Source organism: Mauremys mutica, chromosome 3, assembly GCF_020497125.1.
Source record: "Mauremys mutica isolate MM-2020 ecotype Southern chromosome 3, ASM2049712v1, whole genome shotgun sequence".
Lineage (NCBI taxonomy): Eukaryota > Metazoa > Chordata > Testudines > Geoemydidae > Mauremys > Mauremys mutica.
The window spans coordinates 88,215,237-88,238,867 of NC_059074.1; the positions used below are offsets into that span (position 1 = coordinate 88,215,237).

At 41.7% G+C, this 23,631-nt stretch overlaps 1 protein-coding gene across 3 annotated transcripts in view; it reads right to left on the minus strand.

The window, feature by feature from the left end:
- HS3ST5 (heparan sulfate-glucosamine 3-sulfotransferase 5) overlaps positions 1 to 23,631 on the minus strand; it is a 276,592-nt gene that overhangs the window by 238,112 nt on the left and 14,849 nt on the right. The window lies entirely within an intron of this gene.

The window sequence follows — 23,631 nt, forward strand, 5'->3', positions numbered from 1 at the left end:
TTTTCTGAAATGTCACACTCTGAATGATATTTCAAGGTGGGCATGCAAAAAGTGAGTAGTGTATTTTTTAAGGTGCTTCACTTTTGAAAATCTTGAGGGACTTACCCTTCCACTAGAGCCTGTGTAACACTGCTGTGGGTGGGATCATAGGCGCCAACTCTGTGGGTGCTCCAGGGCTGGAGCACCCACATGGAAAAATTGGTGCTCTGCACCCTCTGGCAGCTCCCCGCCCCAGCTCACCTCTGCCTCCTCCCCTGAGCATGCTTCTGCGTCCTGCTTCTCCCCTCTCCCTCCCAGCTGTTTCGTGCAGCAAGTCTGGGAGGGAGGGAGGAGGATGGGGAATGTGGCATGCTTGGGGGAGGAGGTGGGGCCAAGGCAGGGATTTGGGGAGGGGTCCAATAGGGACAGGGAGGGGTGGAGTTAGGGCGGGGACTTTGGAGCAGAGGTGGAGTCAGGGCGGGGCGGGGAGGCGCGAGCACCCACCGGCGCAGGAAAAAAGTTGAAGCCTGTGGGTGGGATTTGAACCTGGGACCTCCAGCATAGTGTATGAGCTGTTACTGCGTGAGTTAAAAGCCCCAGGGCTGCTAGCTAAAGGCTGCTGCAGACTCAATCTCTCTAGCTTGGCTAAGTGCCACTAGAAGGAGACAGAGCACCACACCAAGCAGGCATGTGTTACAGCTGCAGTGACTCAGACTTTAGCCATGTGGCAGAAGCCTATCCCCAAGCCGAGCCTGGATCAAATGACCCCTAAGCTCAGTATCTCCTCAACTTCAGCAGAGCTGCAAGTCAGTCTCTGCATCAGCACTTTGAAGCCAGGAACCCTCCTACTGCCTCACTGCATATCAGACTCTCGAGACTCCTAGCCTGCTCTTGATCTGGTTCCTGCTCCAGGCTTCTCCTCCTCTGACCTTGCTCCAGCCCAATTACAGACATGCTCCTCCCCTGCCTCCCAAACCCCTGGGCCCTCAGATTCTGACCACCTGGCTTCAACCTGCACCTGGACTCCAGCTACAGTATTGATTTGGCTCACCTACAAACTGATCTTGGTTCTGACCCCAGCCTGTTCCCAGATCCTGGCTTCAGTGCTTCCCTCAGCCCAGTCCCAACCCTGCATCCAGCTTAGACTTCCACTCCAACCATTAGGCATAACTACCAGGAGCCAGCATCTGACATATTAACCATCTAGTAATGTTCCTCAAAAAAACAAAAAAAACCCACACAACTGAAAATATTTTCTGCAATCAGATTAAAGAGTTGAACTATAACAAATTTCTGCTTTAACTCTCCATTCATCAGTGAGTAAGGATATATGTAATACTTACATGTGCACTTTTACAGCTAAACATTTGCTCTCATTCCATAGGATGCCCAAAAGAAATAAGATGAATTTAATAGATTCATAGATTCCAAGGCCAGGAGGGACCATTGCAATCATCTAGTCTGTCCTCCTGCTTAACAGGCCATAGAACTTCCACAGAATAATTCCTGGAGGTTTTTCAAAGAGATGCTCTAATCTTGATTTAAAAACTGCCAGTAATGAATTGCCAGAGAATCCACCATGACCCTTGGTAAACTGTTCCAATTCTATTTAAAATTTTATGGCTTATTTCCTGTCATTTTGTCTAACTTCAATTTACACCCATTGGATCACGTTATACCTTTCTCTGCTAGATTGAAGAGCCCATCTAATATTTGTTCTGCATCTAGGTACTTATAAAACTGTAATCAAGACCCTCTTAACCTTCTCTTTCTTATGCTAAATAGACTCAAGGAGCTCAGTCTATCACTATAAGGCAGTGGTTCTCAAACTATGGGGTGGGCCTCCCAAGAGACGTTTGGGAATGTGTCAAGGGAGGCACAAGCTATATGGGGAGGGGTTGACTTTTTGTTGTTTGTTTTTTTTAAAGAATCTGGCCATGTACAAACCTGGAGGAGGGATAAAGGGGACAGCTGGATCCCTGTAGCCCTGGAGCTGACAGCAGAGCCCACTCTCAGGTTCTCCCCCCACACCAATTCCTCACCAGGGGGAGGCACTAGGGCTCCAGCTGTCAGCCCCAGGATGGCAGCAGCAGCACAGAAGTAAGGGTGGCAATGAGGTGCATGCTAAATCTGCAAATTTCACTTTTCACATTGTTACCTTTACTTCTGCGCTGTTGCTGGTGGTGCTAGAGTTGCCAGGTGTTGAAAAGGGACCTTGGTAGTTCTCGGCAGCACCACTGACCGGACTGTTAAAAGTCCAGTCGGCAGCACGGTGGGCCTAAGGCAGGCTCCCTGCCTGCCATGGCTCTGCGCGGCTCCCTGGAAGCAGTGATATGTCCCTTGGACAATGGAAGCTGTGGGGGCTGTGCCTGTGGGCAGAGGCAGTGCGCACTGCACAGAGCCGCCTGGCAATGCCTCCACCTGGGAGCCGAGCGACATGTTGCCACTTCCAGGGAGCCACCTGAGGTAAGCGTAGCCTGGAATCCACACCCCTCACCACCTCCCATGCCCCAACCCCCTGTCCCAGCCCGGAGGCCCCTCCTGCCCCCCAAACCCCTCATCCTTGGCCCCACCCTAGAGCTGGCTCCCCCAGCTAGAGCCCTCATCCCTCCCACACGCCAACTCCCTGCCCCAGTCCGGTGAAACTGAGCAAGTGAGTGAGGGTGGGGGAGAATGAGCGACTGAGGGAGGGACTGAGCAGGGGGGCGAGGCCTCCAGGAAGGAGCGGGGCAGGGACAGAGCCTCAAGGAAGGGGCAGGGCGAGGATGTTTGGTTTTGTGTGATTAGAAAATTGGCAACCCTACATGACACAGACTTCAGAGCTGGGCACCCAGCCAGCAGCTGCTTCTGCTCTCTGCTCTGCCCACTATTATGGTCTTCATGGCCATTAGACCTGAATGGACACTTATCCATTTATGTGAAAATGAAAAGTAATATGAGTAAGCATAATAAGTCAATCAGTGCAAAGAAAACTAATAGTTTACAATACTTTTTCCCTCTAAAAATTGAGGCTTATGGCATTATTCTTGACTAAACTATTAATTTACAGAGTAATTTTACCATACTACACATCTATGAATGTAAGAAAGTAGATAGCAAATTTGGGCAAACTCACCCTGGGATCTGAAAGCCAAGCTGTGTTTCCTTTTCACATATCACCACCAATAGTAGATATTCTGAAGGCCAAATGAAGCCCTCAGTTAATAGTGTGGCACCCCACCGTCTTTAAATTAAGCCCTCAATGGGACTGCTCAGGTGCAATTGACTGGAACTTAAATAAACAGTTCTGTTAGTGATGAACAAAGTAGACAGAATCCAGCTAATTCAATATAGGCTGTTGACTCTGAAGAACTAGCAGAAGTAAAAAGTAGTTGAAACTTAATTTTGTTATTCAAGTAAACTGATGTGACTCTGAATGCTCACAAAGAGAGTCTGTTGAGTTTAGAGACATTATTTATACAGTCACTATTCAAAATAGGATCACACTTAGGGGGGAGGGATAGCTCAGTGGTTTGAGCATTGGCCTGCTAAACCCAGGGTTGTGAGTTCAATCCTTGAGGAGGCCACCTAGGGATCTGGTGCAAAAAAATTGGTCCTGCTAGTGAAGGCAGGGGGCTGGACTCAATGACCTTTCAAGGTCCCTTCCAGTTCTAGGAGATTGGTATATCTCCTTTTATTACCTATTACACTTACTTAGTCTCCATTACAACTTGGTGAACAAAAAAATCTTTTCTAGCAAAAAACAAAAAAGCAAATAAATGATTAGGAATGGGCCAGATTCACTGGTATGCTTCAACTGCTTTGTGTCACTCTGGTGAAGCAAAGCAGCCACAAATAAATATCTTAAACAAGAAGTTAATCTGGCCCAACATTCTTAATTCACACCTAAATTGTCACCATTCTAACCAACAGAAGAAATAACAGATGCTGGATAAAATGTTCAAAGAATCTTTTCCACGCAAACAGTGAGTGGAGGAAGCATGGTTTTCTGGAGCTGGCACAGCAAGTTATGCTGTATCAGTTAAAGTTTTTCATAAGCACTTCAACATGTTGAATGAAGGAGGCTGAAGTTTGTACAGACATGTGCAAGTTGCTGGATAAACTCAACAGCAGCTGCGTACACACCACCACTAAATGAGGAAAAGTCCAAACCAGTGAGAATGCACATTTCAGGAGGAGAAAGTGCATAAGACACCAAGAACTACTGGGAGACAAACAGAAACCCTGTGGAGCTTGAGGTCTGCATGGCACTGGGGACCAGGAGAAGAAGAGAAGAAAGGAACCCTCCTGAGCTCATATAGCCTGATTTTCAAAGATACTGAGCACCCACAGTCCCCATTAACCTCAGTGGCTTAGCTCTACTGAAAATCAAGACATAGGCCTGCAAAGTCCCTTGCCCCTTAGCTCCCAATCGGTCTTTCCAATTTCCCAGCTTCCCACTTTATTTCTAGCCTCATGGCTTGTCATTCCTGCAGGGCCGGTGCAAGGATGTTTCGCGCCCTAGGCAAAACTTCCACCTTGCGCCCTCCCCCCTTGCGCCCCCCTTGTGGTAGCTCCCCACCCCCCACTCTCTGCCCTGAGGCACCCCCCCTGCCCCAGCTCAGCCCTGCTCCGTGCACGAGCACCCTGAGCACGCCGTGTCTGCTTCACTTCTCCCGCCTCCCAGGCTTGCGGCACCTAAGCTGATTGGCGCCGCAAGCCTGGGAGGCGGGAGAAGTGAAGCAGCCATGCATCCTTGGGGAGGAGGCGGGGCAGGGGTGAGCTGGGGCAGGGAGTTCCCCTGCGCCACCCCCCCCCTTACTTGCTGCAGGCGGCCCTCCCAGCGCTCCCTTGCCCCAGCTCCCTCCGCCTAAATGCTGGCGGCGACCGGGGCTGCCGAAGATCCAGCCGCCGCGGTCGCTGCCGAAGAAAATGGCGCCCCCCCCAAATCCTAGTGCCCTAGGCGACCGCCTAGGTCACCTAAATGGTTGCACTGGCCCTGCATTCCTGATTCTCCTAAAAAAATTGCCATCCTGGTGGATTTCTTAAAGTTCACAGTTATAATGACCAATCATGCTCACTTTATAAAAAGTGACAGTTTTGCTGGACCCAGTTCAGACTGGAGGCATTGTTCTACAGACTTCAGTATGTACACAGGTGTGCTAATTAAAGGGAGCAGGAATGAAATAAGAGGATCATGCAGAGAGCTTTAACTCCAAAGGGCACTGGGAAGCAGGGAGCCCTGTAGGTGTCTTTGTTCCTTAGCTCCAAAGCAGTCTTCCCCAACTTAGTTCTACAGCCTCGCCACTTCACGTCTTGCCTCTCAGGTGTGCACTCTTCAAAGTCTTCAGAAACTACCAAAGGAACAATACACACTTTATAAACAGCACCACTGGCCGTGCATAATTTATTATAAGCTCATTGGAAGCAGCATTCATTTGAACCTTCAAAGATCTGCAGTACCTCCAGCAGACTTTGTAATATAATGCACTGAAAACAAATACAGCTATATCCCGTTATTTAAAAAATAATGGATTTTCACCAACACAAAAAAACCTTTGATAGGTATTAAGTTTCAGCTAAGTTTGCTAGTTAAACTTAACATTCCTTGCTATATCTATAATATGGTATTACCAAAGCACCTAGAGCTAAGATAGGGACCCCATTGTGCCAAGCACTGTACAAACACACAGCCAGAGACAGTCACTGCCCTGAAGACCTTAAAAATCTAAATACACAAGACAAAGGGAAAGAGAAAAGTATTTTCCCAGGGTCAAACAGGAAGTCTGTGGTACAGCTGGGAACTAAACTCAGGTTTCTTTCACTCCAATCCTATGCATTGTTGTTAAAAAAAAAAATCAGTCTTCAGGACAGCAGTAATATAAAGCAATTTCTAGTGATTCTGATGTATCAAGACATTAGAGACCAACTTTTGAGAAAGAAAATATGTTTTTCACATCTAGCGTGTGAAGATCCATACTTGGGATGTTAGATAGCAGGATCGAACAGGTATTTGGTCAAGAAGCCAAGTCAAGAAATAACTTTGTAATTGTGTGAATAAAGTCCCAGACAGCAGCTTTGCATATCTCAATAAAGCAAACATTCCCGAAACACACTGTAGAAGCTACTTTGAAGATGGTAGGCTGTGCTCAATCTTCAAGTACTGTGATACCAGCAAGGTTACAACAGATCTATAAAGAAAGTTTGATTCACTCAGGCTATCATCCTAGAATGCAGATCTGTTCTGACAGTATTTAAAGGATACTTGTCAGTAAGTCTAGCTCTTGTACATTGCCAATACAGATCCACACGCTTCACTACTCATCCTCACTTCTTGGTGTCTAAACAGCGGAAGAACTAGAGTGCTTTCCTTTTTACACTCTATAATTATACAAGAGAAGATGGAGAGCTAATGACATCACTCTACATGGTAACAAATTCTGACCTTACTATGGCTTTAAACCAATCTGCTCCTGTTCATTACAAAATGGAAGAGCTTGCTTTTCTATTGATCAATGCAGAGTACAGCGTTAAGTTTCAAACAGTCATTGTACCCATTCAGAAAGAGGAGGAACTTCTCTGCCCACTTTTAAAATTCATATTTGGATAGAGAGGCCATTATACAGCAGGGTTTTTGGTTTTGAAATGGGGGGAAATTCTATAAAAACAAAGATCCAAACTTTACATAGGTGTAAGAAGTGAAGTAATATACCGGTACTCAAATTTGTCCAGTGTCTTAGAATTATTTTGTAGATTACTCTGTCACAGATTAACCTGAAAGGGTACATGAGTGCATCTACAATTTTATTTACTTCATATTAGGTACTTTCATAATGCATCATTTGGGTTTAAAGTTATTCAGCACACAATAATCCACAAGCTACTGAATACATAATGCAATAAAGTCATCCTAGTTACTATTAAAACTACTTATGAGATTCCTATAAACTAGGCATAATTTGAAAAAGGACATTATAAATGTGTATGTTATTAACCTTCAAAATGGCAGTCAGTTTTTCTGGGTCTTGATGGAATAAAAACAGCTGAGGAGAGATTATAGAGGTCTATAAAATCATGAATGATGTAGAGAAAAATCAATAAGGAAGGCTTATTTACCCTGTAGTAGGGTCCTCAGTGGGCTGGGTCAGGCTGTAAGTGTTGGCTATATTATACTGAATTTCTTTTACTACTACTCCCATAGATAAGGCCCTGAGTTCCGAACTAGACAACGAGACATGAGCACTGCTTTGGAGGCTAGTCCCAGTCAGCTATTGCAGGCAATGGGTATGTAGAATGCTGGGCCCCTTGCACCCTGTTAACTGTATCATGACTAGAACAAATATGGCGGTGCTCAGTGAGGCCAGTTTTGCTGCACTAGTATGGCTTCCCCACCCTCCCAGAGCAACACAAAAACATTAAAAACCCAGAGCTGTTCTATGAAACAACCTATACCTCTCCCAACTGACTTTATTGGCCTCTAGGTTCCATTTTCCAATAAGAACAGCAATTAGCTCCTGGTGAGCTTTGGTACCATGCCATGTCCTGTTCTCCTTACCCTTCTATCTTTCTCCAGCAAGCCGTTGTCCTGCAAATTTCTTTAGGGGATGTTTAGTGAAAGGAGTAAGACTAAAACTGACGGGGGTTTGGGGTGGTTCCGAGGGGAGCTGGAGGATGAGTTGGAGGCCATGGAGGTAATTGTTTGTGCTAACGTAGGTGAGCTGGAAGAACCCTGGGCTTGCATAATGATGATTTAAAAATAATCTTTTTGCATTTGGGGATGAATCAGACAAACCAATAGGGCCGCTTGAGAAAATAATTCTCAAAACCAAGAATCAGGAAGCCCTAGGTTCCATGGCCACACCATCTGCTCTCATATTAGGATATTCTAATTGGTCCTACAGGCACAAAAACACCCACTAAAAAACAAAACAGGCTGCAACAGCATGACTTGACTATAAAAAGTGACAGGATGTCCTTATCCACTGCTAAAAAGATGAGAACGCCACCCTGACTGGTGAGGGTACCCCAATCTGATCCCCATCCAAACCCACTAGGCATGGGTGAGGCCAGTGCCCCCACTATCTTACTCTTCACACCACCTCGCTCTCACTCAGGATGGCCTTGACTATTGGGGCATGGTTGCACTTTGCACAATTCTGAAAATAGGCTGAAAGCACCTATCCCTTAGCACTACAACCAGAACCTAACTCATTTGTATGCTCAATCACATTTTGCCAGTGCCCCTCTAAAGCTCCCATGGACGTCCCACTTGCATCCCAGAATAAGTGCCAATAACTGAAAATACACTTTTGGTCTGACAACAACCTTAAAATTTATCACAATTAAATAAATGCATATTTACATTGAACAATTATGTGTAAAAAAAGAGGACCACTTACTTTTTTTTTTTGAAGGGGCACTTATTCTTTGTTGTCTCCTACAATACAAAATAAAATAAATCTGTTTTTTTTTCTTTTAAATCTGAGCTCTACTTGTCCATTGGTAACTAACAGGCTCCTTTAATTGTAAAGCAATAAGAAGTATATCGGCCTAGCTCATGGGTTTGGCTTGTATCGTGGAATTGCTGCCCTGCCTTAGGGCAGTCCAAAGGTACACTAACCAAGTGCCAGCTCTGGGAAGCATTGTGTGTCAGACATAATGCCTCTCACACAGACGCAAAGTGGCCATTGTGACACCCTTTCAGAGAAAGTAGCATGTGTTCATCTGCACTGGCCAGCTTTGCAGTTTCCTTCAGTTGTGCTCTCCACCTAATATCACTAACTTCATCAGTACTCAAGTACTGTGATTGTTCCTGGCTCTAACTCCTGGGGTCAGTATAGGCTGGAGTGTCTTTCTAATGGAAATTATTTATACATTTCCACCATACTGACATTTTGGCTTTTTACATCAAATACCATTTTATTTATCTTCTTCGAGACAGTGGCAACCAAAAAAATGCCAAAATAAATTTTTAGCATGATTTTTAGTCATCTCTTGCTTGCGTACTTCAGTAATTGAAGACACTAATCATAGCAACCCACACATCTTAGCTCTGTGAGGGTGCAATTCACACCTGCACTGATCATGCACTACTGCACCCTACGCATCTTCCAACTGGCCAATATTACTCAACAAATTGCCCCAGTCTTGTGACCAAATAATATGATGTTTATACAGTTGCTTTCATCCCCAAAGACCATGAAGTGCTACAGACAGTACAAAGTACAGGATCAAGCTCCCAGCACACAAATATATCTTCTGTGGGGTGCCATGAAGCACTCATTCTGTGCCTACAACACTGTACAACAGTTCTTAGGAGGGGAAGTAAAGCAATAATTTCTTCATTTGAAACTTCAGCAGGAATTGTAAGCAGAATATATTTATCCAAAATGAAATTTGTCCAGGACACCAGAATTAACATCCCTACCCTTGCAAAGAGTGCCATACCATCTTTTTTCCAATGAAATGAAGAGGTCAGAACCTTAGTTTCAATGTAGTGCCCCCAAAAGCCAGCACCTCAGGCTAAGCAGTGACATAAAGTACCGTACAACTACTGTATATTGATTCAATGCCCATTTAAAACCAAAACCAAAACCAAAAAATGCCACATATTGAACCATCACCATTGAACTTTTTGCAGCATCTATTTTTGAATTCTGTATTAGAAGAAAAGCAAGTAATAACTGGAAATTAAAATAGTATGATAAAATGCTCCATGTACACCAAGTACATTTTAGGGTAGAAAGGATTAATACAATAGCTGTTTCATTGAAACAACATATGGAGACAAAAATTATAAAATGTTTATTGTAATCATGAATTGCATCAAGGAGATACTCCTTTAACATATGAAGAATGAAAAAAAGTGTTGCAAACATTTTAAAGAACATTGAGATTGTAACATTTTATACTATGGAGTGACCAGGTGAGCTGGATGAAGGAAGTGGAACCTGGGAAACTAATTATATTCCATACATGACAGGAGTTAATTTACTCTCAGCCAGGTTTCTTTGGTGGCATTGTATCTGAAACAGTCACTCATGTTCCTCTTAATTTGAATAATAAAAATGTAATGTTATTTTATTGTTAGGAGTAGAAATACTTGTTACTTATGACATGACAAAGGATAATGGGGGAGTAAGGAAAGCTGAGGGAAACAGGCTAAGGACCACTCTCACTGACAAGGAAGTTTGCTGCAGTAGAGAGATCAGAAGCTAGCTTCAGCCTCCATCGAGACACCAAATTTTGGAAAGAAATTTGAATACTCAAGGTGCCTAAAGAATGTCAGAGAATGGAGAAGTATAGTTCTCTTAATATCTAGGCTGTCGCTAGTGTAAACCAAGAGGGACACTCCTTGCAAACTGGATGACTAATAAGAGACCAATGAATCTAGACAGAAGTGAGAAAGAGATAAGAAACAGTGGGACCTGGGCTCCTTGGTAGCAGATAAGTGATTACATCTACTCCATAGGTAACCTCTAAGCCATGTCACTAATATGAAAATACAACATGACAAAGATTGGTGATGGACATATTTGCTTTGAGATATACTTTATCATGGCAAGTTCTTTAGTTATGACTTTTATGGACTTGCAGTAAGTCACAAAATTAAATGACTCAATCCATATTTTAAAAACATTATGCTACCATTTCTTAGATTCATACATTCCAAGGTCAGAAGGGACCACTGGGATCGTCTAGTGTGACTGTGACGAGTTGGATCACAGAAACTCCCCTGGGAGCTGTCAACTGATGTGCCAAGACTACCTCTGCTCCTGCCTTCCCTGCCAGCTCAGGACTCCAGCACCCTGTCTTGCTGAGCCAGACACTCCTGCCTGCTCAAACAAAGACCTGGGGTCTGAATTACTTGCCTCAAAGCTACAGGTTTACCTGAAAGCAGCTCACTGAAGTGTGCTGGTCTTTAACACTCAGATGCCCAACTCCCAATGGGGTCTAAACCCAAATAAATCTGTTTTACCCTGTATAAAGCTTATGCAGGGTAAACTCATAAATTGTTCACCCTCTATAACACTGATAGAGAGAGATGCACGTCTGTTTGCTCCCCTAGGTATTAATACATACTCTGGGTCAATTAATAAGTAAAAAGTGATTTTATTAAATAAAGAAAGTAGGATTTAAGTGGTTCCAAGTAGTAACAGACAGAACAAAGTAAATCACCAAGCAAAATAAAATAAAATGTGCAAATCTATGTCTAATCAAACTGAATACAGATAATCTCACCCTTAGAGATGCTTCAGTAAGCTTTTCCTCAGAATGGATACCTTCCAGGCCTGGGCACAATTCTTTCCCCTGGTACAGCTCTTGTTTCAGCTCAGGTGGCAGCTAGGGGATTCTTCATGATGGCTCCTCTCTACTCCTTGTTCTGTTCCACCCCTTTATATATCTTTTGCATAAGGCGGGAATCCTTTGTCCCTCTCTGGGTTTCCACCCCCTCCTTCTCAATGGAAAGACACAAGGTTAAAGATGGATTCCAGTTCAAGTGGCATGATCACATGTCACTGCAAGACTTCATTGCCCACTTGCCAGCACACAAATATAGAGGAAAACTTACAGGTAAAACACACCCATCTGCAGACAAATTGTCCTCATTAATGGGAGTCATCAAGATTCCAAAACACCATTAATGGCCCACACTTTGCATAATTACAATAGGCCTCAGAGTTATATTTCATATTTCTAGTTTCAGATACAAGAGTGGTACATTTATACAAATAGAATGATCACACTCATAGATTATAAGTTTTGTAATGATATCTTACAAGAGACCTTTTGTATGAAGCATATTCCAGTTACATTATATTCACTCATTAGCATATTTTATAAAACCATATAGACTGCAACTGTCACAGTGTCCTCCTTTGTAACACAGGCAATAGGACTTCCCCAAAACGTTTCCCAGAGCACATCTTTTAGAAAGAGGTCCGATCTCTATTTTAAAATGGTTAGAGATGAAGAATCCACCAGGACTCTTGGTAAATTGTTCTAATGGTTAATTACCCTCACTGCTAAAAATGTAGAGCTTATTGCCAGCCTGAATTTGCTTCACTTCAACTTCCAACTATTGGATCATGTTATATCTTTCTCTACTAAATTAAACATCCCATTATTAAATATTTGTTCCCCATATGGATACTTCTAGACTAATCAAGTTACCCCTTAGCCTTCTTTTTGATAAGCTAAAATAGCTTGAGATCTTCAATCTACTCTATAAGGCATGTTTTTAAATCCTTTAAATCATTCTCACAGCTCTTCTCTGCCCCCCCTCTACAATATATCAACATCCTTCTTGATTTGTGGGCACCAGAACTGGACACAGTACTCCAGCAGCAGTTGCACCAGTACCAAATAAAGCAGTAAAATAACCTCTCTACTACTACTTGAGATTCCCATGTATGCATCCCAGTAGCTCTTTTGGCCAAAGTGTTGCACCAGGAGCTCATATTCTGCTGATTATTCACCATGATTCCCAAACCTTTTTCAGACTCACTGCTTCCCAGGATAGAGCCCTCCATCCTATAAGTATGGGCTGTATACATTTAGCCATATTAAAACCACAGTTGGTTGCTTGTGCCAAGTTTACCAAGTGATTCAGATTGCTCTCAGTGAACTTTCCTCTTCATTATCTACCATTTGCCCAATTTCTATGTCATCTGCAAGCTTTCAGTGATTATTTTATGTCTTCCTCCAGGTCATTGACAAAATGTTAAATAGCATAGCGCCAAGAATCAATCCCCGCTGGAAACACATGCTTGATGACAATTCCCCATTTACAGTTATATTTTGAGATCAGGGAAGGACAGCTCAGTGGTTTGAGCATTGGCCTGCTAAACCCAGGGTTGTGAGCCCAATCCTTGAGGGGGCCACTTAGGGATCTGGGAAAAAATCAGTACTTGGTCCTGCTAGTGAAGGCAGGGGGCTGGACTCAGTGACCTTCCAGGTCTATGAGATAGGTATATCATATAGCCAGTTTTTAAATCATGTAATGTGTACAACGTTAATTTCATATTCTAATTTCTTCATCAAAATGTAGTGCAGGGGTAGGCAACCTATGGCACGTGTGCTGAAGGTGGCACGCGAGCTGATTTTCAGTGGCACCCACACTGCCCGGGTCCTGGCCATTGGTCTGGGGGGCTCTGCATTTCAATTTCATTTAAAATGAAGCTTCTTAAACATTTTAAAAACCTTATTTACTTTACATACAACAATAATTTAGTTATATATTATAGACTTATAGAAAGAGACCTAAAAATGTTAAAATGTATTACTGGCACATGAAATCTTAAATTAGAGTGAATAAATGAAGACTCGGCACACCACTTCTGAAAGGTTGCCAACCCCTGATGTAGTGCCTTACCTAGTCAAATGCTTTACAGAAGTTTAAGTATAACTAACAGGATATATATTATAGAACTAGAAGGAACTATGATTCTCTCTGGCAGGGTGTGAATGGCAGAAAAGTTGATTGTTTTTATATTTTTATATATATATATATATACACACACACACACACACACATATATACATAGAGAGAGAAAGAGATTTAGTGGACTAGTTGTGACATTATGAAAAAAGTGCCCTTCAACTTTTCTGCCATTCACACCCTGCCAGAGAGAGTCATAGTTCATTCTTGGTTTGTGGCAAAGATAGGCAAATCAGTTATTTGTTTTTGTTCTTAATAAAGAATCATCAGCTTGAAAGTGAGCCCCATCACTGCACCGGACCTGAACTTACAAAACTATGGAATGGTTCTGATAATGGACTTCCTCCTTCTTACATAAACCAACAGGCTCAAATCACCCTTCTCCAACTTCCTCTTCTGTGACCCTCTAATAGGTATTCAAATTAGGCACCCAAAATCAGTGGGTACTTTTGAACTTAATATCCCTCTGCCTCAGTTCCAAACTGTAAGAACAGGGATAATAAGCACCCCCACATCTCACAGGTTCTGTGAAAATAAATTCATTAATTTTCATGAAGCACTGAAATACTATTGTGAGAAGTGCCATAGAGACGCTCATGAGGAAATTAATAATTCTGTCTTCACAGCTTAGAATAGTGTGAAGTAAATAAGGCATGGGGCCACCAACTCAAAGAAGAAAACAAAATACTGAAGAGATGCTCATTAATAGAGCACTGTCCATTCTATGCACTGAACAAGGCAGTATGTGATTAAAACTGTATAATGATGCATGTGCACTGGGGGGGGCGGCAAATTAATGTTGCACAGGTAACCTATATGTTGGCATTTCCTAACTTTTGAGGTCTTTACTTAGCAACCTTCACTATTTTCTTTTAATGTAGCTATATTTCCCCTATACAATATGGATTACATAAACACTTTCTTCCAGTTTAGTTAAAAAGACAAGTCAAGAATTTCAAATAATGGAGACTGATCTTGGTTGCCTCAATTTTTGGGTGCCTAACTGAGGTCTGAGCACTTACAAAGTGCTTCTGAAAATTTGGCTGAAATGCTTAAATTACGGAGACAAGCAGGTAGCACAACTGGCAAAGTATTTCATAAAATGTTTTGCACTTCACATCACTGTAAAAAAATAAAAACATTTATTTATATACAATACAAAAAAAGATTAAGAGAACCAAAATTAGTATACTAAATGATTCAACTGACAGCTTCAGAACTCCCTTTAAATTACTCCTGTTATGCTGTGAAGAAGACCACTAAACCAAAATGTAATGTGATGGTTTATGATCTCTCCTAATAAATTTATCATGGTTAATATGTAAGTAGGCGTGTATACTTCTTCTTTATGCAGAATGACAGGGACAATATTTTGATATAATTATATTTCATGGGTTGGTCATAGTTAAAATATCAAATTTAATGGTATGTCAGATTATTAGAACAGGATTTTCTCTGCCCCATGCTGATTGGCTGTTTGTTCCAACCTTTCCCTTCCCCCTTCCTCAATCTCTTTAGTCCACATCTGCCCCTTTTATCCTCATCTCCCGTGACCTGTCCCCCTTCCTTCTCCATTTAGCTGATCCTCTCCAAACTAAACCAGGAAATCAATTAAATCATGAAATTAACATGAAGTTTACCCCATCACATTCTTCATTCTGCTGGTATATTTATCCCTTCACCTACCCTTTGTCTGTCTTGCCTATTTAGATTGTACGCTTTTGGGACCATCTACTACTGTTTGTACAGTGCCTAGCACAATGGGATCCCATCCTTGGGTGCTGCTTAGGCACTATCATAACAAATTACTATTTATTAATAGTCATGTTTAATTACAAATATACATTTAAATGATAATCAGAAGTCATACATGTATTACAAAATTAGTCCCTGACACTGCAAACGCTCACCCAAGTGACTAACAGGGACTACCCACATGTGAGAAGAGTTACTTCAAGTATGCTTATAGACCCTTAAAGAGTCAGTTGGTGGATCTGTCAGGGAAATATTACACACACAAAAGAATCTATTTCCTATAAACAAAAGCTTCATTTTAAAAGAAATAAGATTGGCTAAGTGTGACAACGTCAAATGCAAAGTCTAAAATGGCAAAGAAATGCCAAGCTATGGGACACTTCTAGACCGTACTCTCCTCCAAAAGCTAGGAATAGGACCCGCCACCTTGCTATAACCACTATACCACACTCCTCCCCCAGAGCTGGAAAACAAACATGAGACCTGGTGTCCTACTGTTGTCTAGTAAATAACTAAGTGTGCATCCCACTCTAAAGACAAGTCTACAGGAGGGTTAATGGTTATTTCTTGATGGTTATGCCTGGGCTGAGGAGCCCTGTGGATGACCTGGGGAATGTAGGGTCCTTAATGTTGGATGATAAAGTCCCTGATCTTCCAATTTTCTTTAATAAAAAAAGATTTAATTCACATTGTGAACAAAATCCTTAACACTTTATACTTTGTCAATGACTATGCCATGCACAACAGAAAAAGAAGTGTTCCACATTTCAGTCACTGCTCACACATTTCAAATCACTTGTGTCACATGTTGTTAGGTTTAAGGATGGCTGTGTGACTTGGTATCCATCTTCTCAGAGGGAAGCCTGTGGCTTCAGTCCCACTAAAAACAACAGAAGACAGCAGACATCTCTAGTAGGGATTTCTCCTTCCTACTATTGATGTAATGGTGATTTTTTTACCCAAGACATGAACACCTTCAATCCCACTAGGCAACTTATGTCCCATTGCAAATCATGGGAAATGGTAGACATTCCAAATAAAGGAAAGTTATGGACATAAAGGACAGGAAAAAAACAAATAACATTCTTAGATTACAACCTAGATTCTTCATATAAACACTCAAAAGTAACATAAAATTCAATAAGTTTTAACCAGATGGAAACTTTGAAAGATAACAAACCAGCCATTAGTTAGCAAAAGGGTTCCAAAGAAAAGGTCATAGACTGGGAATACTTAAAGTTCCTATTTTAAAGTCAAACTAATTAACAGACTCAGCGACTCTGAAGATATATTGACAGGCTCCAGCTAGTTGCATTCATGCATCATTGCCAGAAAGTGAGGTAGGCTTGATGAATGGCATTTAAATAAGGGAAAAGGTGGGAAGATCCCAGCCTTTCCACATACTAAATTATTTTCCGGATTAAATTTAGAGAGCACTTTATAAAGTTGTATCATGGCTCTTAGTACAAAATCTGAATTATTATACCGAAGATTTTGCCCCAGTTCATCTGCAGAAGTTTCCAGACCTGGGAAATATTTCTACATTATACTTGACCTAAGAAACTGTCCCTAAAGAGTTCCTCTTCCAAGTATCAGTCCTTTCAGATGCACAAATATGAAACTAATCAGTTAAAAAAAATTGAAAAAAACCAATCAGGTGTTTCCTGCCATCGCCCTTTTTTCTTTAACATTATATAGTTTTATTGTGGTCCAGATCAGGGCTTCCGAAAAACTTTATTTTAACATTCCTTCTAGACAGGCTCAGGACTGGGGGCAGAGGAAAGGTGGTGGTCCTCTTCCAAGTTCCATCTCCAAAATAAGCACCACCCACATTTCTAACACCATACACCACTCGCTGTAAATTTGATTATTTGCACAAAGATCATCATCCATGTTCTGAGCTTCACTGGACTTCCCCTTGGTGGGACCTGAATATATCCATGGGCTCTGCTATGTTCTCTGGACTCGACTCCTTGGTTGGGGAAGAGACAAGTGATTAAGCTCACCCAACCACCACCTACTCTTGACACTTAAAAAAAAAAAAAGAGAGAGACCTCGCAGTAAACTGTGTAGAAGTGTGAATTACCCTTTCCTTTATTACACAAAGAATGAAACCATTAACAGTGTCAACATGTAAGTCATCACTGGGCATCTGAAACAACACCTCACTGTGATGAATGGTGCAATTCTCACCTCTCCGAGCTATTGCTGTAGGCTCCTGGCAGAGTCACATAGATATCTCCGTATTGGCTACACTCAGGGCTTACCTTCACTTCAGTCAACCCAGACTATGCTGCTAAACTGACTCCCATCCACAAACAAAGCCTCTCCCAGATGCATCAGTGCTTTCAACCCAGGCTAACTCGCCTGTCCTGGCCTACATGTTAAAGCCCAAGTGCTGTAACCCACCCCCTTTGTGAGGACACATGTAAATCACTCCAATGAGGATATCCCTCCAGTGCCTTCCCACAGTTCCCCTGCATGCCCAGGACAGACAAGTTCTCCCACAATCCACTGGGAAAAACATGGAGTGCTAAGAACGATGGGACATGCTTGCCAAAGTCCTACCACCTCACACAGATGAGTACAGACACAATGTGAAAGCAGTCAGGGGTGACTCTACACTGCAGCTGCTTACATCTGAGCTGGGCTAGCCCAAGTGCCTATCACACTGCAGTAAAAACATACCTTTCATTCATATTTGAGGTTTTTGTCAAAACCATAATGGCTAGAGATTTACTTTTTCTATTTAAAAAAAAGATGAAATTCTGGAGAACAAAATAGTAGTTTCAGAGAGGTGGTGGAGAGAAGCCAGGTGCTGGATATCAGTGGGGATTCCTCATGTGCTGAAAGCTAAATACATAGATTAATAGATTCTAAAGACAGAAGAAAGGACCATAATCTAGTCTGACCTCTGCATAACAAAGACTGCAGAATTTCAGATAGTAATTCCTTCAGTAGAGGGAATTATTCTTCCTATGCATAAGTCTTTGCAAGATCAAGACCTTAACCTTCTAACAGATTTTATATGGGATTTCCTAGGTGTTTTTTGTTTGTTTGTTTGTTTGAAAAAGAAAAAAATATGGGGAAAAAGAATGAAATGACAAGGAGCTTCACCTCTTTAGAGCTCTGAAGATTTGTCAAGTTGAAACAAGGTTGTGATAGAGTATGTGAACTCCATGATTTGGAGCTATTGAATTACAAACCACTGAAATGTACTGTCCCATTTTCCTTAGGAGACCCACAGAATACCCATCTCCAATGAAGAGCTGATAAGGTACATCAGAGCATCATGCATATTGTACAAATTGTGAGCAGCCTTATCTAATCCCTTTGCATACTCAGTAAACTTATAAATTAGTCACACAGCATGTGCAACACAGCCTTCATTTAGATACACAAAAAGATATACAAAACACAGACAGATGCCCAGCATACAATTTTTTACAGGTCATAACTCATTCAAACCAAAACCAAGATTTCACTAGACTACTCAAAAGCACTTCAAGTGAGGATTATTTGGATACCAAATTTCAGCTTTCTGTACCCAGACATTCTGCTTACATGCCTATTCAAAAAAAATGGGTTGCTACTTATTCAGATTTCCCCAGGATTGTCCCTTTTTTGAGGTAGCTCTCCTGGGAAATTTGTAAGGGTACTGTCATAAACAGATAGTTAAAGGTTAATGCCTCTTTTACCTGTAAAGGGTTAAGAAGTTCACCTAGCCAACTGACACCTGACCAGAGGAACCAATGGGGGGACAAGATTTTTCAAAAGGAAGGAGGGAAGTTTTCCTTTGTTTAGTCAGTTTCAGTTTCAGCCAGAGTGAAAAAGATCAAGGAACCAGCCTTTTATCAGAGTAGTAAGTTTTAGAAAGGAATAAATAGGTTTATGTTTATTTCTTTGTAACCTGTCTTGTGCAATTAGAGGAAGAATCAAATTGGGTATTTGGGTATTTTTTTGGTGTAACTAAGGTTTTGCCCAGGGGAACATCCTCTGTGTTTGGAATCTGTTGTCTGTGAGAGTAGCTGGTATGCTAATCTCTCCCAGAGGGTTTTCTTTTACCTTTCTTTTCTTTCATTAAAAGCCTTCTTTTTAAAAACCTGATTGATTTTTCCTTGTTTTAAGACCCAAGGGGATTGGATCTGGACTCACCAGGAATTGGTTGGGGGGAAAGGACAGGGGCTGGTTAAATTCTCCTTGTTTTAAGATCCAAGGGATTTGGATCAGTGTCCACCAGGGAATTGTTGGAGGATTCTCTCAAGGCTACCCAGGGAAGGGAGTGCTTGGGGGTGTTGGCAGTCAGACCAGATCTAAGCTGTTAATTGAGCTTAGAGCTTTTCATGCAGGTCCCCCACATCTGTACCCTAAGGTTCAGAGTCGGGAAGGAACCTTGACAGGTGCTCATTAAACACTGCCAGCTGGCTAGTTTTATGGGCTCAGGATCATTCCAGATGTCCTAGTTTTTTGTGCCTCAGAGATGACAATCCTATTAAAAAAAGATTGGAAGTATTTTATTTTTATAGTGAACAAAAACATTTTAAATTCTCCTTATACTAAAAGTAATGGACTTGATTATTTTTCTTCAAACTTTCTACCCAAGCTCTCCTTCAGGCAGAGACCAAGCTTGGAAAATTTCAGTCCAGCAGGTCAATGTTTCAGAAAGTTACAAACCATGGAAGACAGAGTTAGAACATATATATTTGAATGTAGCTGAACCAATCACTGCCACTATAATATTATGGCAGGTGTTATCAGATGGCATTGTGACACAGCATTCCATGGTCTCTTAGCATGTATGTTCTGTCTTGAGAAGACATGGCCTTATACAGCAAAAACTATGTAGCGGCAGTGGTCCTTGAAAGGAGTAGCTGCATGAGTAGCAGGAGAGTTTGCTGTCTGATTAGAGTCAATTCTCAAGGCAGAGTTGCTCATTGTGACCCAGGCATTGTTGTGCTGAGATTCCCAAAAGGATATATTGCCATGAATGTTGTTTGACCATCTCTGTTCTAGGATTGATATACACACGTAAATAAAAACAAGTTACTTAGAATACACTGTGGCTCAGCACCACTCATTTCTTTACAATTGGGATGCTAACCTGCAATGTCCTAGTCATTTGCTACTGCTTAGCAGAGGGGCAACAGTGGTGTCAGAATGGCTTCTCTCTCTGTCAAGCAACAATTTTAAATTTTGTACTCAAGTGCATTTTATGTGAGGTTCGAGTGGATTTTAGTTAATTAGCCAAACTCAGTCAGAATTCTAACAGACTCGGTGACACTGCAACATCTCTCTAAATACATGCTAAAAACCATAAACAGTTGTTAATTAATTGACAGTACAATTATATAATCTCATTAGTATTTGCAAATTTCAGTCACAAAAAGGGCAATATTTCACTTTGTTAATTAGTCAGGGTTTCCCCACTACGAATGGAACAAATATCAAGTTACTGGTGTATCTAATTTTGAGATGGGTGATTGTATGCTGTAACAGACCATTTGTGATAGGGTGGATTTTTTGGCATGGAGTTACATTTTGTTATTTTCTTCTTATGAAATTCCAAGTGAAACTGGGGAGAGAGAGTTTGCAGCATGGCTTATGCTTTATCTTTATCCTTGAGAGGCTGGACTAAGCAAAGAATTGAGAGGGATCACTCAAAGTGAGGAGAGCTAGTAATATAGTCCTTCATTAAGGCAAGGCCTTAATCTATTAAACAACAACATCTGCAGTCACTGCAAGAGTGATACAGTCCACATGCAACTCCCAGAAGGAATGAAGAGCCCTTCTTTCCAATTAAGTGTCACTTTGATCCTTATTGCATCAAGAGTGGGTCTCAAGGCAAGGTAATGGACAACAAATTAAACAGAATAGACTTAAAGCGTGTCTTTATGTAGATTCCCACATGAAGGACCTGATCTCTGGAAACAGTGGTCTGGATGTGATCTCAAAAGAAACTAAGTTTAATAAAAACAACAAAGAGTCTGGTGGCATCTCCACTGGACTCCTTGTTGTTTTTGTGGATACAGACTAACACGGCTACCTCCTGATACTTGACACCATATAAGTTTAATAAATACATCTTTACTTATCTTTTAGGAAAACATTTGTGGAATTAACAAAACCTTTTAATACATTCATTCAAATCAAACAAATTTACACGTCAATGAATTATCTTCAGGTTTCCACTAATATTTTGGCCTGCAATTAATTTAAACTAATCATTTATTTTTTGTACTGCGATAGCACTTGGAAGCCTTTCCCCACCCCCATCATAGACCAGGGCCCGACTGTGCAATGCACTGTACAAGAACAAAAAAGCCCCTGGTCCAAAGAGCTAACAATGTAAGATTGTACAATAAAATAAATTCTAATGACAACATTCTGCCATTATTTTAGTCAAAGAGTGGAGTCAGAGGGTTATCCAACATGCATCTAGCATAGAAGCTATCCTACAGCTGCAGGATCGACTAGCTCACGGTTGAGAAAATACTGCCAGGCACATTTGGCTGCTTATTTTAAAAGAAGCAGTGATGTTAACAGGAGCAGCAGTAGCATGTGCTAGCTGGCTAAAGGGCTGGATACACACCCTAGTTAGCAGACTATGCCTCTTCTACAGTGTGATGGGAGCGTTGGTGATAGACCCTCTTCCGACTGCTTACTAGCATGCTATGCAGAGATCCTTCCCTTCTGCTTACATGGGAGAGAGAGAAGAGGCTGCTTCTTCACCCTGCAGTACTCACACATAGCATAGCATAGGATTTCACTCTATGACTGTACTGTAGTGCTCTTTGCCTATAGTGTACATCTCTTAAAAATATGTTCCCGAAACATGTCAGTTATATCAGCCTTCATAGGTAGGATAAAAAGAACAGTGTTTGTATCAGAGCACCATCAACCTATGCCAATCTCTTCATTTTAAGTTCAAGTGAAGCAAAAGCGTTTTGCACCACTTGATGAAACATGTCAGGCTGTCTCAATAGGGTGAACGCTGAAATGGCATGGATTTGTGGTGCCCAAGAGAGAAGTGATACACTTAGTGGCAGCTGGTGGACTACAGAATGTATTCCCCACATACACCCTGCTCCCTGACATACATACAAAAAGAGCAGTCAGACTGAACCAGAAGGTGTTCAACGAACAAAGAACTGTTTAGTTCCTTTCAAAGTCTAGTTTCAAGATAAGAAAGGTTAAATTCAGAGTGGCACGATGCCCATTAATTGCAGGGAGTTCAGGAAAGCTCTGTTAATAAGGCTGTGTGAAGACAGAGGTAAGGATGTTAAAGGCCTCGCTAAGGACTAGTTCAGGGCAGCTTTTATTCATAATGATCAGGCAAACAGATGGCTAATGGGTTGCAATCCATGCCCAGAAGCAGTGGGGTATATTCTGTGCCCAGAAGCTGGTTTCATTCCATGGCTGGGTGCCCACTGCAATCTGTAGGTTGGAGAGAATCAGAGGGTAAAGACAACATCAAATTAGATGACAAGGCAGAGGGCCTGAGGAGGAGACAGACAGGTCAGGCCAGGCAACCCAGTATCACACTGAATCCTGGAATGGAAGAAGCTGAAGTATGAGAAGCAGCCAAAGCAGGGAGTGTAGCATGAAGAGCAGGGGCAGCACAATGAGAAGCATCATCATGATCAAACTAAAGCAGCAGGAGAAGCAACAAAAGCTATAACCAAAGCAGCTGTACCATTGGTATTATGCAAAGGGTAGTGAGAATATTCTAAATTATTTTCCTTGTGCTAGAGGGAGGTAACCTTGCTTCCTTCCTGAATACCTATGAACAAATGAGGAAGTACCATTGTGTGGGAATATGGGTCTGCACTTTTCACTTTTTCCCCTTACAGTCTGAAGTGGGACATTTTCTATAATGGCTTCCAAACACCCTAGGATATTGGGTCAGCAGTCAAATGTAAGTCCAGTTAAAGGAATACTTAAGATGTCCAAGAATCATAGTTAGCACTTCTAACTAGCAGACTGAGCCCAAACGTCAGATAGCTTGTTAACCACTGGCCAGATCTGTAGTTGGTAGAAATCAGCGTAGCTCCATTGACTTAAATGCAAGTATGCCATTTTCCTATCATTTGAAAGGATCTGGCCCCTAGATTTCACCGTTTAGTGCAGACTCAAGTTATAAACACAATTGTGACTGACTCCAAAATTGTGGGTGCAAAATTAGGTATCATGTTTCTAAAATTTGGTTTTATGAGGATGCACCATTTAAAATGCAGATGATTGTCCATAATATCAGGGAGTAAATTGATCTTTACTTATCATTTTACCTGACACCAGGGACCAACAGACTAAAATACTAGTAGAGTAAGAAGGCATCTCATGAAACATATTGAAGTGGACATTGATATGGTGGAACAGAGAGACAGTAGATGGAAAGGGTTAATGCTACCGCTTTTCAACACTCCATAATTTCATAAAGTTGAAAGCCAGAAGGAACCATCAGATCATCAAGTCTGACC